General features: G+C 37.5%; 1 non-coding gene across 1 annotated transcript; it reads right to left on the bottom strand.

Moving 5' to 3' along the window:
* Positions 1–9,813: 9,813 nt before the first annotated feature.
* On the bottom strand, positions 9,814–9,920 carry LOC141640110 (small nucleolar RNA R71). The gene has a single exon (XR_012542856.1). It is a non-coding gene; the product is annotated as a small nucleolar RNA R71 (small nucleolar RNA).
* Between the last annotated feature and the right edge of the window lie 6,542 nt (positions 9,921–16,462).

Below are 16,462 nucleotides of genomic sequence, written 5' to 3'. Positions count from 1 at the left end.
TTCATCCCTTTTAGAAGACCAATTTTCCTTCTTATTTTCTTCATCTTATTCATCTAAAACACATATACTTATCAACTAATAATATTATCATAGTAATAATATTTATTATTACATCAAATATATTATAAACAAGGTTTACTACTAAATTTACCTAGTTAGTAATTTAATAGATTTTGGGTTGATTCTTGGGTGTATCCATAGGAGACCATCTTTTTGGTAGTTAGTTGTATTGGAGGATCATCCATTTTTATAGCTCAAGAACAACATCAAGGAAGGAGTGCTTGAGTTGTGCCCAAAACTTACCTTATACAATGTAAGGATTTTCTTGTCTTAAGATGGTTTAATACCATCTTTTATACTTTTATTAGCATGCATGTAGATTTAGACCATATTAAATTAATTTGTAATTTTAATATCATAATATGAGTATTAACATGGTCTAAATAACTAACAAAGAGGAGCAAAAATAGACTCCTATGCTTCAATAAATGTACCCTTGCTACAAAATGGGGTTACTTTGAAAAATGTTCATAAATGCAAAGATTGAAAAATTTGCCAAATATAAAAATGGCAAAGAAATGTTCTCAAAAGACAAATGCCATAAGAAATTGGGGGGAAAAATCAAGAGCAAACTACCATTGTGAAACTCAAAACATATTGATCCCTTTTATCCATTGATGATCCTTTCTTTGTTGCATGGTGGAGAAGGGACGACCCTTCTTCTTGTGTAGGCAAGATGGGGAATTCCGCGATCCAACAGTGTTCTAACACCATAGGGAGCCTACTCTTGACGAAAGCATTTAGCGATTGTGGATGAAAGTACCCTAGTTTGACACAACTACAATGGAATGTGTACCCTTAGATTGCTTCCCCTTTAGATGATTTCTGCCACTTAGATGAGGAAAGTGGTTATTCTTTTTGTAGATGCATCCCTTACTTGATCTTGTGTGCTTAAATGTAGGATGTATCGCCATTTTGGCAAGCCTTACCTTGCCTTCCAGAAGGCATCTTACCTCATAGGTGTCTTGTTGTGAGTTGAAGGGGCGGAGTGAGACACGCTAATTGTCTCACATCGGCTAGTAGTATTAATAAGGGTCATAGTTTTAGTCACCTCTTTACTCGGGACGAGCAAAGGTCCAGTTTGGGGATATTTGATGTGACTCATATTTGTGCACATTTAGTCCCCGAACTAGCCTCTTTCTTATGCTTTCTAGTACTTATTAAGGTCGTTTCTTATCTTTAGTTCCCTACTTTGCATATTCTTTGTGGTTTTGTGTCCTTGGTAGGAGAGGACTGCTAGCCTTGCATTTATGGAGCAAAATGGACTGTATCTAATGACGAAGCATCAAAGAGGAGACCAATACTAAAGGCCTAAGTGAATAAATCAAGTATAATGGCCAATGATGAAGACCCCCACGACCCCCAATGATCCCCACGGATCCTTAGGCAGTCAAAAGAAGAAAAGAAAAGATGATTTATAATCCGGGCAACCTGAGCTCAGGACGTGCGTCCCAAGCGACAATTCGGGTGTCCCGTGGTCAAGTCGAGCGGATCCCTGAGTAGCTCGAGCATACATCAAACACAATTCTAGCGGCTCCTTATGGGACATGAAAGGCACTAATCTCCTTCTTAGGGACTTAATCGTCATTTAAGCCCTTAGTTACCCTAATACTTGTACTTAGTATAAATACCCCATTGTGTTAGGGGATTAATCATCAAGCTTTAATCAAGTTTATATATTATTAATCATGTTTTAATCAAGTTTTAATCAAGTTGTATTTACTCAATTTAATATTAATCAAATCTTAATTCCTCTTTAATCTCAATTTATTTGGGGTTTATTGAAGACTTGACAACTCTTCATCATTTATCAAGTGTTCTTCTATTATTCTTTGCTTATTATTTAGATCATCCTTAAGTTGGTATAATCTCTTTTACCCTTTGCTTAATTAATTATTGCTTTACTCATTCACCATGTTTAACCTTGTTAATATGATTGACACCCTTATTAGCATGTTTACCATGACCATGATCAGTGAGTAGTCTCCTAGCTAGGGTTAATGGGGGATTAGGAGAATTAAAACATGGGGGTAGATCCATACTTAATCTAATATGCTTTCATAAGATTGCTTGCTTGTTGTAGTTTCAACTTATGCACGTATTGTGCTTGACGAATTGCTTGATTGACAACCTTGCATGAATCTCTTATCCATTCAACAAGACTTGTAAGACATAAACTAACTCAAGGCTTTTTAGACCATGCATATAGTTGAATAGGAAGAAACTAATTCGACTTGTAGGTGTTGTACACTTTTGACCGACTGGACTCCGGGACCCAAATCTTCCTAGAAATTGTAAGACATAAACTAACTCGATTCCACTACAACAATAATTTGCTTGCAACTATGTAAACATGTTCGTATGATCTCCACCATGAATCCCCTATAAACCCATGACACCCTAGTGCTTTAATCAATTGTTTACAAACTCTATTTGTTTACTTGCTTTGTTTCATTTTCATTTCTTTACATTTCCACTACACAAAGTAATAAAACAGGCGACCGATTTTGGCGACTGAACCTGAGCCGCCTCCACGCTTCCTACCTCGACCTGCTCCAGCCATCTGCAGTAATACAATTAATAATTAACACAAATAATGATAAATGAAAATTATACGGACTTCTAAATTTTAATTATTTACTCTTGAGGAATACAAAATTATACCAATTTAATCATACTCATCATCGTCGTCGTCCTCATCCTCAACCTCATCCTCATCATCGTCATCATCATCATCATCATCATCATCATCATCATCATCATCTCCAAACCCCTCGTCCCTCCTCCTCCTTTTCTCCTCCTCACCTCCTCTTCCCCCCTCCTCTCCTCCTCTTCTTCCCTCCTCTCCTCCTTATCCTCCTCATCCTCCCCCGACAGTCTCTCTTCCACATCATAATATTCTTCCTCTTCCATGTCTTCACCATCTTTATTCTCATGCTCATAGTTGATTTCATCGGGTGAAGACAAAAGTGTTTCATTTGAAACGTTTTCTTCTTGGAAAAAAGTTGTATCAACTTGTGACCGTGCCTTTGTCTTAAAGATTGCACACCACGCATTTTGATTTCTATCATTTGTTGTGCTTGGATAAGTAGCAAAATACACTTGATGAGCCTGATGTGCAAGTATAAATGGATCATACTTAGAGTATGTTCTAGTACGATTCACTTCTACAAGCTTGTATTGTTCATGTACTCTCATTCCAGCCACAGAATTATCCTTCCAGTCAACCTTGAATAAGACAGCTTTATAAGCTCGCTCACGTCCATTATAACTAATTTCAAAGATATCTTCAACTATACCATAATATTCGTTGTCATCAAGAGAAGAAATAGTAACCCCCCAATTGCACCTAGCCTTACCTTTACCGTGGTTGAATGTTTGGAAATTAAACCCATTAACCGAGTATCGATTCCACGTTCTTACCATTTTTGAAGGACCAAAAGCCAAACTTCTTATCAAATCATCTTGAATATTCAACTCAATTACATGTTTCTGAAACCATGTTGGAAATTGATCCTCATGTTTGTCCCAAACATCATCCTTACTTATATTAGGATTCCTCTCAATGAAATCATTAACAAACTGTGTTTCGTATGACTCCAAGAGGTCACAATTAGATAGCACGTAAAGGTGGGCACGATTATACTCCTTATCATCCAAATATCTTGTTTGCCCCTTTGATGAACACCCTTCATCATCTTGAGTTTGAAAAAATTCGGGTAAACTTCCGTCTATTTCATTCGGTTTCTCAACATTCAAGTTTTTTGCTTTGGTTTCTATATGTTTTTCAAAGTAAAGAGAACAAAAGTTTGCAATCTCTTCCGTTAAATAAGCATTGCATATAGAACCTTCCACCCTAGCTTTATTACCAATTTTTTTCTTCAAATGATTAAGAAACCTATAAAAGTTAATGATGAGTTTTATTAATAATAAAGTTAACATATAATAAATAGATTAGTTATTATTATTAATTTTAATTTAAAAGTAGCTAGATTATCTTAATTAACTTTCAAATGGATACATCCACCTATATTGGACGGGTCTCCCAACATTGGCTTCATATGGCAAATGAACCGGTAGATGCTCCATGGAATTAAAAACTACAGGAGGAAAGATCATTTCAAGCTTACATAATATCTGTGGTATTTGCTCTTCCAGACGAATCATGTCATCAACACATATTGAAGAGGCACATAAATCTCGGAAGAATTGACTAATCTCAACAACTGCATTCCAAACGTTTATCGGCACGAGGTGTTTCAAAGCAACGGGTAATAATCACTCCATGAATACATGACAATCATGACTTTTCAAGCCTTGCAACTTCAGCTTCTTAAGATTAACACATCGACTAAAATCTGATGCATACCCATCAGGAAACTTCAAATTTTGTAACCACTCACACAATACCTTTCTCTTAGCTTTGTCGAGAGTGAAAATGGATGTTGGCTTAGACCCGTCGCCGCGAATGTGTAATTTGGAACGATGACAAAATTTCTGCAAATCTTTTCTAGAAGCAATGCTATCACATTTTTCACCTTCTACATCCATGATCATGTCAATTAGTTGCTCAAAGAAATTCTTTTCTATGTGCATTACATCCAAATTATGTCTTATCAACATTGTCTTCCAATAAGGAAGGTCCTAAAGAATGCTTCTTTTAAACCAACCGTTTTTCTGCTTTTTCAATTCTTTAAATTCTTCTTCGGTACCATCAACAAGGGATGGTAAATAACATACCGTCTTCCATATCTCATCCCCAGGCACTCATTTCGGAGGGGCATCAAGCACCTCTTTACCTTTTCTGAAAGATTTCTTGTTCCTCTTATGTGGATTTCCCTCTCATAAGAAGCATCTATGACAATCAAACCAGCTTATTTTCTTGCTATTGGGAAGCCAAAATGCTTTACTTTCCCCCATGCAACAAGGACATGCTTTTTGTCCTTGTGTAGACCACCCAGATAGCATACCATAGGCGGGAAAATCATTTATTGTCCACAAAAGGGAAGCTTTAAGTTAATAATTTTGTTTTTTAGACACATCATAAGTTTCCACCCCAACTTCCCACAAATATTTCAACTCCTCCACCAATGGTTGTAAATAAATATCTAAATTACGTTTCGGGCTTTTTGGTCCGGGAACAATAAGTGACAAGAAGATAAATGGTCTTTTCATACATAACCAAGGTGGTAAGTTGTATGGTGTGACCATAACAGGCCAACAAGAATACTTCCTCCCAAAATTACCGAAAGGATCAAATCCATCCGTACACAAGCCAAATCGTACATTGCGGGGTTCCTTGGCAAATTCAGGATACATCTAATCAAATCGTTTCCATTCTTCCCCATCACTAGGATGACTCATCTTCCCCGGAGAACGTGGGTTTTCTTTGTGCCATCTCATTTGTTCGGCAATGTTTTTGGTGGCATAGATTCTTTGAAGTCTTGGTGCGAGAGGAAAGTAAAACAATTGGTTACATGCTATTGGTTTCTTACTCTTTTGGCCCTCTTACTACCCTTGCCTTTTATCAACACCAAAACTGTATCTCCTTCACTTGTCTCATATCTATCCGCCCCACAATCTTTGCATTTGTCAAGCAAAGCATCATCTTTCCAAAATAGCATACATCCTTCAGGACATGCATCAATCTTTTCATGCGGTAACTGAAGACCTTTAGCTACTTTTTTGGTAGTGTAGAAACTTCGGGTCATGATATTATCATCGGGGAAAGATTCCTCAAGGAACAAGGCAATGCCATCAACAGCAAGAAATGGCATATTAAACTCACATTTCAAGGTAACTAGCCTAGAAGCGGCTTGTAAAAATGTCATTCTGCTTCCTTCATACAAGGGTTTTTCTGAGGCTTTTAATATGTCAAGAAAGGCTTTTGCTTGTGGGTGTGGCGGTTGTTCTTCAGAAATGGTTGTAAGGACATCACTATTAAAAATAGTGGAATCCATAGCATCAACAACCATCTCTCTATATGGGTTCTCATCATTTTGTATTTGGTGGGTGTGAGCTTGTTCATGAATTGGAGAATATGCTTCTCCATGTGAAATACAATTGTAATAATTTGGCTTAAACCCGTTTATAATGAGATGTTCTTCTACTACAATGTCAAGCTGGTATTTCAGGTTTTTGCATTTGGCACAAGGACACCTATGTTTTTTGTCTACCAAGTCATATTAACGAGGCAATGCCATCAACAGCAAGAAATGGCATATTAAACTCACATTTCAAGGTAACTAGCCTAGAAGCGGCTTGTAAACAATGTCATTCTGCTTCCTTCATACAAGGGTTTTTCTGAGGCTTTTAATATGTCAAGAAAGGCTTTTGCTTGTGGGTGTGGCAGTTGTTCTTCAGAAATGGTTGTAAGGTCATCACTATTAAATATAGTGGAATCCATAGCATCAACAACCATCTCTCTATATGGGTTCTCATCATTTTGTATTTGTTGGGTGTGAGCTTGTTCATGAATTGGAGAATATGCTTCTCCATGTGAAATACAATTGTAATAATTTGGCTTAAACCCGTTTATAATGAGATGTTCTTCTACTACAATGTCAAGCTGGTATTTCAGGTTTTTGCATTTAGCACAAGGACACCTATGTATTTTGTCTACCAAGTCATATTCATCTTGTTGTTTAGCAAATTTAATAAACTCGCTAACACCCTTTATAAATCTAGCGGTAGGACGTCTTTTCTTATTGGAATGGTCTAATCTTCCTTCATACATCCATGAACGTTCCAATCTCTTCATTTTAATCTAAAGAAGACCCCACAATAATTTAAACATTTTAAAAAAATAACAATAATATTACATACAAAATTTAAACATTATACTCCACATTATACAATAAACTTATGAAAACAATATATAAATATTGTCAATAAGTAATCCATCTTCGAATGGGGTCCTTATAAGTCCAACCTAAACCCGTCAATGTACGTTTCAAGTCACTAGCAAACACACTTGTAATTTATTAATGAGGAAAACATTTGGCAGCAATTCCCTTCAGTTCTCCAAATACATATCAATGTAGAATATCTAATAAGTCCACATATACATGTATTCAGAGAACATTAAAGGGATCGCCACCAAACTCATTCCTCATTAATAAATCACAAGTACGTGTTTACTACCTAAATGACTTGAAACGTACAAAGACAGTCCCAAAATGGGGACTATTCAAGAATTACTCCTAATGAGTAATTCTTGAACGGGTACTAAGTCAACATCAAATCAAACTAACACTAATTTAAAGTTTAAGATAAACAACACACTTGGTACTAAATTAATTAAGTCAATCAATAGCACAATTCAACCACATAATAAAGGTTTTTATCCTAAAGTCCGTAGCATAATTTGAACTAAAATTAGTAAATTTAAAAGGTAACTGGTAAGAGGAGGTTACCTAATCAAGTAAAAGCAAAAATGAAAAGAAAACAAGAAGCACCAGCTACCGCGGACGGTGGTGCTCAGCAGCGCGGTGACAACCCTGAAAGGAGAAAAGAAAAACAAAAAAAACCGGGTTATTCAACCTCAATTCATCAATAACATGAATTATCAAACTAAATTTGTCAAAATCAAGTCCTAAAGAAGGTTCCACTTAGCTAATAGCTAATTTCTCTTAATCCAAAAGACGGTTCCACTTAGCTAATTCCATTAATGCAAAAGACGATTTCACTTAGCTTAATATTAATAATAATAAGACGGTTTCACTTAACTTAGTAATAATAATAATAATAATAATAATAATAATAATAATAATAATAATAATAATAATAATAATAATAATAATAATAATAATAATAATAATAATAATAATAATAATAATAATAATAATAATAATAATAATAATAATAATAATAATAATAATAATAATGATAATATTAATATTAATAATAATAATAATAATAATAATAATAATAATAATAATAATAATAATAATAATAATAATAATAATAATAATAATAATAATAATAATAATAATAATAATAATAATAATAATAATAATAATAATAATAATAATAATAATAATAATAATAATAATATTAATTATGACGGTTCCACTTAGCTTAATACTAAAGATAATGAGACGGTTTCACTTAGCTACCCAACACCAAACACTACCCACGACTCACCCAAGGCCACCCCACGATCCAACCCACCCACGGCCCACCACGGTCCACCCACGGCCGACCAACCCCCACCCACGGCCCGCCAACCCCCCACCCATAACCCTAAACCTAAACACAAACCCCCTTAATTATTCCATTTTAATTCAAACACAAATTAAATTAAATCTAACTACAAATTAATCTAATATACTAACTACAAATAAATCTAACAAACTAACCACAAATTAATCAAACTAACTACAAATTAATCTAAAAAATTAAACTAATTAAACTGAAATTAAAAAAAAAAAAACTAACCTAATTAAAAGAGTGGAAGTGGCGGTGGAAGTGGCGGTGGAAGTGTGCTTGTGTCGTGTTGTGTCGTCGCTGCTGTCGTCGCTCTTCCTTTTTTTTTTTCGTAAAGAGTAAAGTAAGAGAGAGGAGGGCCTGTTTCTATTAAAAAAATTGGCGACTGAAATTCATTTTGGCGACTGAATTTCAGTCGCCAAATTGGCGACTACCACTAATCCGTCGCCAAATCTAAAAAATCAGTCGCCACTTTTGATTCCCTTTTTAAAAAAGTCAGTCGCCAGATTAGCGACTGATTTCAGTCGCTAATTTAAAAATCAGTCGCCAATTTGGCGACTACCTTTATCAGTCGCCAAATTTCGGTCGTCTGTTTTAGTTTTTCTTGTAGTGTTCATTGTTAAGTAGTTTAGTTTACAAACCTCAATCTCAACCCAATTTGTGATACCCTAAGACATAGCTCTCCAAAACCGGTAACTTGATTCAATACCCGTCCTTTGGGATCTGACCTTTACTTGCCACTCTACTAAAAGTATTTAGTTAAGTTTATAAATATTGTTTTGATTGGTTAGCTTAGACGATAAAGTTTCAAACCGAATAAAAAATGGCGCCGTTGCCGGGGACAGTGTACAATTGAATTGTTATCATTTGTTGTTTTTAGTTATGTCTTTCTTATCCTTGGGGAAGCCAAACTCCTCAAGGTAGTTTTAATTGTTTTCTAGTTGTTTGCTTTTTGCATGTCTAGGAGATCACAAGGTAGACCTTTGCCTATTGATCCTGAGATTAAAAGAACCCTGACCAACATTAGAAGAACCGTTAGAGGGGCTTCAACAAGTTTGGGTATTGGAGAACTTGTGGACATTGGTGTTGTCCAAACGGATAGTGTTGAGTTTACCAACCCTTTTGCAAGAGAAGGAGAGGAGAACCCACTTCAAAACCAACCACAAAATCAACCCACAATGCCTAAATTGTCATCTCATTCCATACCAACCGAGGAGAACCTACCCAATGGTACTCAACCACCACCTCACTTAACCGGTAATTTCATTGCCAAATCCGCATTCATACAATTAGTTGATAGAAGTCGGTGGGATGCCTAGTGAAGATCCTTATCTACACATGGAGACTTTTTGTGACTATTGTGATGCAATCTCTCAAAGCGGGGTAACTCAAGACCAAATTCGATGGGTGTTGTTTCCTTTTTTCTTGATCGGAGCTGCAAAGCAATGGTTAAAAAGCCTAGACAATGCTACCCTTGGAATTGATTCATGGAAGAAGTTAGCACTTGCCTTCTAGAAGAAGTTCTATCCTCTGGAGAAGACTAACATGTTGAGAGCCCAAATCACCAGGTTCAAGCAAAGAGCTGAATAGTCTCTATATGAGGCTTGGGAGAGATTCAAGGATACATGTCGCTCTTGTCCTCATCATGGACTAGGCGAGTGGTTCATCGTCCAACAATTTTAGAATGACTTATATGAAGACTCAAGAAATGTGCTTAACATGGGCTCTAATGGGAGATTCACCGAGGTTGATGACAACCAAACATGGGCTAAAATCGAAGAAATGGCGGTTCAAAACTCCCAAAATAGTAGGCCAAGAAAAACCACTTGGGGAGGGAGGCATGAGGTTGACTCCGTCACATAATTGAGTGCCCAACTAAGTGCCCATATTGACACCATAAACTTAAAATTTGAGAAATCCATGGCCAAGCTTGATGAAGCTTCTAAATCACCCAAACAATATGTCAATGCTATGGTGGCAACATCTCCAATCCTAAATGGAGTTTATGAGAGTTATGGAACCTTGGGACATGATCAACACGAATGTAGGGGAACAAATGAACAAGTAAATGCTTTCCAAGCATACAAGAAGGACACCCCTTATTCCAACTATTACAATGAGAATACCAAATTCCACCCAAACCTCTCATACAAGAGCCAAAATGTCCAAATCCCTCAACCCACATACACACCACCTCCAATGAGGAATCCTACTCAAAGATCATACTACAATAAACCCAATGACCAAGCTTTTGATGTTCAAAAAGCGGCCCTCCAAATGCAAAAGAGCCAACAATATTTCTTTGCTCAAATGCAAAGAGATAGCCAAGCCAAAGACACTACCATCAACAATATCCTTGCTCACACCAAAATGTTGGAGACTCAATTGTCTCAATTGGCCTCTTGTAGTTCCCAAAGACAAAAAGGACAATTACCTCCTCAAGGTAATCCTCTTACAAGACATAAGACCATCAATGCCATCCACTTGAGGAGTGGTACAAGATATGAGGGGACCAAAGTTGCCAATTGAAGAGAATATTGTTGAGAAGAATGTCAAGCAAAGTGATGTTATTGAACCATTAAGAAGAAATCCTAAGGTGGTAGAGACAACTACCAATGACTCATCAAAGAAGAGAAATGAAGAGAAGGCCAAAGAAATTGAGAAAGAGCCTATTGTGATTAGACTTTCATTCCCAAGTCGCCAAGCCAAGCCCAAGCTTGATGAGCAACTTGGAAAGTTCATGGAGATTGTGAAGAACTTAGAGGTTTCTATACCATTCACGGAGCTAATCAACCATGTTCCGGCATATGCAAAATACATGAAAGATATCCTTACCAAGAAGAACTCCATAAGGAAGTTGGAAACCATTGCCTTTATAAAGGTAAGTAGTGCAATTCTTCAAGAGAATTCCCCTCCAAAGCTCAAGGATCCGGGAAGCTTCTCCATTCCATGTACCATTGGTGATACCACAATCAACAAGGCACTATGTGTTCTAGGTGCAAGTATGAGTGTCATGCCATATTCGGTATATGAAAGACTAGGAGTGGGAGAGCTCAAGTGCACCAACATGACCTTACAAATGGCGGACCGGACAATAAAGAAACCACTAGGAGTATGTGAAGATGGACCCGTAAGAGTTGGAAAGTTTTTCATACCGGTAGACTTTGTCATTGTTGATATGGAGGAAGATTCCAACATTCCAATCATTCTAGGAAGACCATTCCTATACACCGCCGGAGCTGTGATCGATGTAAAACAAGGAGAGCTCACACTTAAAGTCGGTGATAAAATAATCACTTTCAATCTTGATAAGACTATGAGAGCTCCCAACTTGTTTGAGCCATGCTTTATAGTTGATCACTATACCCGGGAGGGTGACAAGAAGAGGATGGAATCTCCATTCAAAGAACAAGGGAAAGATGGAAATCTCAAAGAGAAGGGCAAAGACACACTGCCCAATTGGAATAAGTTAGATATTGATGATGTTGAAATTGCTCTATTCGGAAAGCATGGAATTTTTCACAACAAGAATGAGAGCTTGCAAAGCTCACCCATAACAAGTATAGATGGAGGCCTCATTGGCCATGATAACAAGGAAGGAGATTTGCTCTTGTCAACTCATGATCTACCCAAAGTAGGGAAAGAAGCAAGAAAAGTATGTGGTCTATGGGATGACGAGTTTGAAGGACTTGTTAATCTCTACATTGGGAATGCTATGACTTTGGACCAAGTCTTGATAGATCCTTGTCAACACTTTTACTCGGATTACAACAATGAAGGCAACAATGTGTAAGGGTCTATGCAAGACTTTTATCATGAAAATGAACAAGCCTTTCGAAGAGGCGTAGCTCCTATTGCGTCATTTCCTGAGGCCTTTCGTCCTCACTAAGAAAGATTTTCGCGGTTTAATTTAGGAATTAGGGAAGATGTATGTTTCTAATTCCGTAAAGAAGATATTTCCGATATTAATCATAAAAAATAATTATCTAGGAATAAAACTCTAGAATATTCTAGAACATTCCGACCCGGCTTAAGACGGTTTATAAAATGGAAACGGTTTTTGACCCGAACTCCAAATGTACTCTAATTACTGTCAAAACGGACGTATCAGCGCGTAGATGGCAATCATGAGGTTGACTCGACTGTTTGAGCTATCATTTGTTGATGAACTTGAGAAATGTCATAAATCTCTCCGTGTGATAAACATGTGGCCCAATCATCACTGGGTGGTTGGCGGAAGGTCTCGAAACAAGGTATCTACAGAGCCCCCACTTTGACTGAGGCTTGGACAAGCCAAAAGTCAAAGTATAGCCCTCGGGTCAATCGAAGGTTACAACCTGAAGACTATGGCGACCGAGGCGGCTCAAGAGGACTGAACCAAAGATCTGTTGTTGGAAACATTTTAGAGGTTGTCGACTATCGGGGAGGGTCGTTCAAAGTCCATTAGACTACGTAGGAAAGCTCGCCAACCATAAGAAGAAAGCATACCTGAGGTGTAGGTGAATTGGAACTTCATAGGGACGAAACATCTGATGCCGACAGCAAGACGTTAGAAGAAACCGCTGGGACATAGGCAAAGCGTTATGGGTACCGCCGGGGAACAATATATAATTAGGAAGGAACATTATGGGCACCGCCAGGAGAACAATTTGCTTGAAAACGCTATGGCAGGACTTTATATGGAACCACCGAAAAAAGAATTATCAACTTTGTAAATAGCAGGACATTATGGGCACTGCTGGAGAAGACGATAGGAACTTTATGGGCACCGTCTAAATAATTTGCTTGCATCGTTTCAAGCGGATTTCACTTTGGTCGAGAAGCTCATGGGCTGTATAGCGGAAATGAACTCTCGCTGGGGAATAAAAATGTTGCAACTTGCTGGGGAAAATGTAGGCCTGGGCTAAGAAAAATGCCCGAAAGGAACATACAGAATAAAAATACCCGCGAAAATACTAAGAGAAAGGTAGAGCATGGGGCCAGGGCCCACAAATAACGAAGTCTTAACGACTTGATAATGAGAACTAATGTAAAGCTGCTGGAGAAGAGGCGCAGTAGGTGTATGACCTAAGGAAATGGCACAGCATTTGCTGCGTTTTCTCCCGAGCTCGACTCGGCCTGATAAAACAGAAACTCAGCACGAGTTTCTTATTCATTCCAAACAATATCACACGTCTTCTAAACACGAAGAAACCCGAAAATCTTCATCAAATATCGTCAAAACTTGATAAAACTTGCAACAAACCATGACAAATCCAGGAATGCATCTCGTCCTTGATTTAATTTGCATTTGTAGCTTGAATTTGGGGTAGAAAATTACGGTTTTTGAGCCTAAAATTTTGAAAAATTGGGGGTTGTGCCTCAAATGGATTTGCTCCTTGAAATTGACATTACAAATGCGTAATTGAACATGCTAGGAGCATAACCACGTATCCATTATGAATTTTCGTTGAGTATTGATGAATTGAGAGCGAAATAAGACGATCTTTGCTGAACCGCTTCAAAAGGCGTGAACGTGACCTTATACTAGTCGGTTTTCAATAAAAATGGATGTTTTGGAACCCTTGGATGATGGGTAAACTTGCTATCATGTTGGAATTTCAGTTTCTGACTGGTCCTCCAGGACACTTTTTGCATGGGATTTAGGTATAGTAACGAAATACTGCAGAAAGTTCAACTCGTAGCCGTGACTAAGCTTAAATTTGATATGTAGGAACGTGACTTATTATACTTGTTGACTTGCTTGAGAATAGTGAAAAAGTAGCTTGGAAAAAATGCCCTAAAACGGCCTCTAAATGCCTTTGTTTGCTCCTTTTGCAGAGGAAATACCTTCTACTTCGGGGCGAGACCCAATGGATGTGGAGTTCGACCCTATCTCGGCTCTCGTGGTTCACATGGGAGTTGTATAGGAGGTGCAGGAAGAGGTGCCTAGGAGGGCTAACATGAGGAGGAGGGGGCGTTAGCTCGCGCCGGCACCTGAGTGGGCTGAGAAATGGGATATCCGACATCTCATTTGGGTAGCGGAGAACCACTTGTTGTATCATATGGCAAGGAGTATGGTAAGCTTTCGACCTGGCCTTGTATTGCGCCATTTCTTTTTATTTCGTCTACTTAGCTTAGAAGCTAACAAACCTTTCAAAATGCAGGAGGCTGGCAACATGAGGTCGTTCTCCGGATATAAGACCTTGATAGAGGCTTTTGAGAAGTTGTCGGAGGAGGAGAAGGCAAACACTGAGCATGGGGTCTTCGGAGCTTTAGTGCAGGGCTGGCGTGAGATCAAGAGGAAGAAGATTCGACCTAATATGTGCCTGATCTGAGCCTTCTTGGATCGCTTCTGGGACACGACCTCGACTTTTCATATGCCTTTTGGATAGATCGGGGTCACCATGGAGGACTACGGCATAATCCCTTTCTTGCCTTGCAGAGAGGAGCCGATGGTGTGGCCTGCGACGGCTATGAGAGTGGACTCAGCTGAGGCTAGAGGTTTGATTGGTTGGAACCTTGCTAGGACCGCGGCTAGGGTACCCGACCTAGTTCCGAGTGCTTACATCAACGATTATTTTAATGGTAAGGTTCCGGCGAGAGTGCAGATGACCGCAGGTGGTGGCATGGTACCTCTTTCACTGTGCACAACTGAGCAGCGGGCCCATTAGTGGCTGTCGTGGTTTATGTCTTCGATTTACTTCGGAGACAAGAGGAGAGGCTGTTGACGAAGCTTCTTCCTTTTTTTGCTGACTGATGTGTCTAATTTATATATGCTTTTACCCCCTATTTTAGCTCGGTTTTATTTGATTATTGCACTTTTATTAGTGTATTTGTGAGCTAGTTTCGTGTTCTATGTGTCTTTGCTTGTATTCATTGTATTTTGTAGGAAATGAAGCATTTGGTAGGTTTTTTTCGTCAAATTTGCAAGCACTAAAGTTCACGAGGCTAAAAGAAACAAGATCATGCAAATGGAAGGGCGTTTTGGGAAATTCCGAGCATGAAGAAAGTGACATGGGTTGATACACAAATGAAGAAATGAAATAAAGCCCAAACAAAGTTTAAATGATCAAGCCAAATTGCGAGCTTAGGATTCCAAATTGATGCTTTTAGTCGATGAATTAAGGAGCATTAACACGGAGCTTAGGATACCTTTTGCTAATTAATCAAGAACTAGTCTAAATACCGTGCTAATGCACAATATTTTAGATTGAGATGTATAGAGAAATTAATGTTTGGACATTAAATTTAATGTTTAAAATCTACAATAATTGATGTGTAATATTAATTACTACCCCGCAAGCGATAGAAAAGTGAAAATTGAGCATTTTGTTTTGTAGAATATATTCATGTACATATATAAGTAGGCCGACATTTTTATAGAATAGACAAAAGTGTTAAGCTAAATATTTGAGAATAATAAAACATATTAAGGTCCAGTTTAAAGATTAGAGTGATTTGAGCGGGAAAATTCCTAACTTCACCTATTCTTTTAGTAAATAGAGGATTAATAGCAATAAACGGAGAAACCCAAGTCCCCGATCGGGGTGGGGTGTCCCCGATCGGGGTAACCTTCACCTAGGATTTTTATGTTTCACCCTATATTCCTATATAAAGGGTGCTTAATCCGTCATTAGGGATCATCTTTCATACACCTTAAGGACACAATAATCTAGTTTTCAGAATAGTTTACATTTCTTGAAATATTTCCTTGTTATAAACAATTTACTTTAAGCATTTGTTATTTATAATACAAGCTTTCCATTCAAGTATTTGGGTTTCTTATTTGAGTTCTTCAATATTCAAGTTCTATTTCCTTGTTACAGTAATTTCATTTCTAGTTTATTTCGTTAAGCCATTTTCCATTCTCATTATTTCATAGTTTTCATTATTGTTATTAGCATTTTCATATTACTTGTATTTCATCATCAAGTCATTATCATCATAGTTTATTCTAGCATTTTCATATATTACATCATTAGTCATTTTTCTAATCACGTGTTATATCACTAGTTAAGATCCCGCGCAATGAATGCGCGGTATTTATAGAGTTACTAATATGGACCCCGTGCAATATATGCACGATATTTATAAAGTTTTACTTTCTAGTGTATTATTTATAGAATTTAAATCGACAATTCACTTATTTTTCATGTATCTCCTTAATGTATTTTTATTGGAGAAAATAAATAAAAATTTAGATCGTAATAAG

The sequence above is a fragment of the Silene latifolia genome, unplaced genomic scaffold (genome assembly GCF_048544455.1).
Source record: "Silene latifolia isolate original U9 population unplaced genomic scaffold, ASM4854445v1 scaffold_70, whole genome shotgun sequence".
Classification (NCBI taxonomy): Eukaryota; Viridiplantae; Streptophyta; class Magnoliopsida; order Caryophyllales; family Caryophyllaceae; genus Silene; species Silene latifolia.
Note: the sequence above shows the minus strand (reverse complement) of the source record. Positions and strands in the feature narration are given on the sequence as shown.